This window comes from Arachis duranensis, chromosome 9 (assembly GCF_000817695.3).
Source record: "Arachis duranensis cultivar V14167 chromosome 9, aradu.V14167.gnm2.J7QH, whole genome shotgun sequence".
NCBI lineage: Eukaryota > Viridiplantae > Streptophyta > Magnoliopsida > Fabales > Fabaceae > Arachis > Arachis duranensis.
The window spans coordinates 19,284,207-19,285,981 of record NC_029780.3 but is presented as its reverse complement, the minus strand read 5'-3'; the positions used below and the strand labels follow the sequence as shown (position 1 = coordinate 19,285,981).

The 1,775-nt window shown below is 44.0% G+C and overlaps 1 non-coding gene across 1 annotated transcript; it reads right to left on the bottom strand.

Moving 5' to 3' along the window:
- Positions 1-701: 701 nt before the first annotated feature.
- Positions 702-808, bottom strand: LOC127741948 (small nucleolar RNA R71). Its single transcript, XR_008003135.1, has one exon. It is a non-coding gene; the product is annotated as a small nucleolar RNA R71 (small nucleolar RNA).
- Between the last annotated feature and the right edge of the window lie 967 nt (positions 809-1,775).

The following is a 1,775-nucleotide window of genomic DNA, read 5'->3' as shown; positions in this document are numbered from 1 at the left end:
GTGAATATGTAGATAGTGTAGATAGTTTACTTTCTTTCTCATTTTGTTCTTAGTTTAGATTTCTTGCATATATGAGTTATGACTCTCAAGTTTGATGACTCGGTCCCAACTAAACGCTAGCTTAGCCGAGCTTGATTTAGAAATTGAAAGGACTTTGTTAAACACTCGGCAAGCTAGGCGTCGGTTGGAATATACGCCTGGTGCTTCGACCTCACTTGAGGAGCATACCAAATCACTAGATGGATCCGAGAGCGACTTAGAGTCCGCTACTTCCTATTCTTCTGTTGGCACTACTGATATATCTTCGCATTCCACAAGGTGAACCTCACATGGCGGAACCACGTAGGATTACTTTGCATGAACAAGGAGTGCCGGACCTCATTCTTCCACCATTGCAAACAAGGTTTCCTAATCTTGACCCGAACTTTGAATTGAAGAATAGTTTGATCAACTTGTTTCCTAAGTATCATGGGCTTCCGGGTCAAGACCCCATTAGACATCTGAGAGATTTTCAAATGGCTTGTGCTACGGCCCGAAGGCATGGGGCCGACGAGATCGCCATCATGGTCTACTCCTTCCCCTTCTCCCTTGAAGGGCAAGCGAAAGAGTGGTACTACTCCCAACTGGATGAGATAGTGACAAATTGGGATTCCTTGAGAAGAGAGTTTTTAGACAAGTTCTTCCCGTCAGAAAAGACCGACTACATCCGGAAAGAGATCTCGGGTATAATGCAAAAAGATCAAGAGACCTTATATGAGTATTGGAGTCGATTCAAGAGGTTATTAGAGACTTGCCCCCACCATGGGTTGAACACTCATCTACTCATAAGTTACTTTACCGGAGGTCTTTGTGCGGAAGATAGAAGACTACTCACCACATCTAGCGGTGGTTCCCTTTCCAAGAACAAGACGGAGGCGGAAGCATGGAGCTTGATAAATGATGTCGCCGAGGCTACTCAACACGTGAGGGTGAGAAGCAACCCTCTCAAGGGTATAGCGGAAGCATCTCCTTCCGAAGCAAGTCTAACCAAGGTGCTTGGATGTGAATTACAACATACGCCCATCCTACCAAAGCCAAGGCCACAACAATTACTCTCATGGTAATAATTCCAATCAAGGGTAGAGGGATAATGCACAAGGGAACCATCAAGGTCAAAGATAGAATAACTCTTCTTCGCACCACAACAACAACTACCAATCTTCATCCCAACACCATCACAACAACAACCATCAAGCCAACCAAAACCAAAACAACTACCCTAGATTTCAAGCACCAAATCAAAGACAACAACCCAACCAAGTCTCTTCTTCTTCTACCAACCAAGTCGATGAGCTTAGAGCTATTGTGGAAAAGAATGAAGAGAACAACAAGGCTTAATTTAGTGTCATGAATGCTCAATTGGCCAACATCACCAAGATGATCTCAAGATTGGCTTTACCTTCTCCCAACAACACCAACCAACCCTCAAGCTCTTCTAATCTTCCATCCTAACCCCTTCTAAACCTAAAGGGCACACTCAATGCCATTACACTATGGTCGGGAACTACATTGGAGAAGATACCTCCTAGAGCCTTGGAAGACATTCATGAGGAGGAAGTGGTTGTTGAAGCTCCACATGGAGAGAAAGAGATGAGCACAAGGCAAGAAGAGGAAGAAGTTAACCTCAAGGAGCCTAAGAGAAAAGCTACCATGGATGAATCTATTCCTATTTCATTCCCTTCCATGATAAAGAAAGCAAAGAAAGCTCCGGAGTTTGATTTGAACATGCTTCAAGT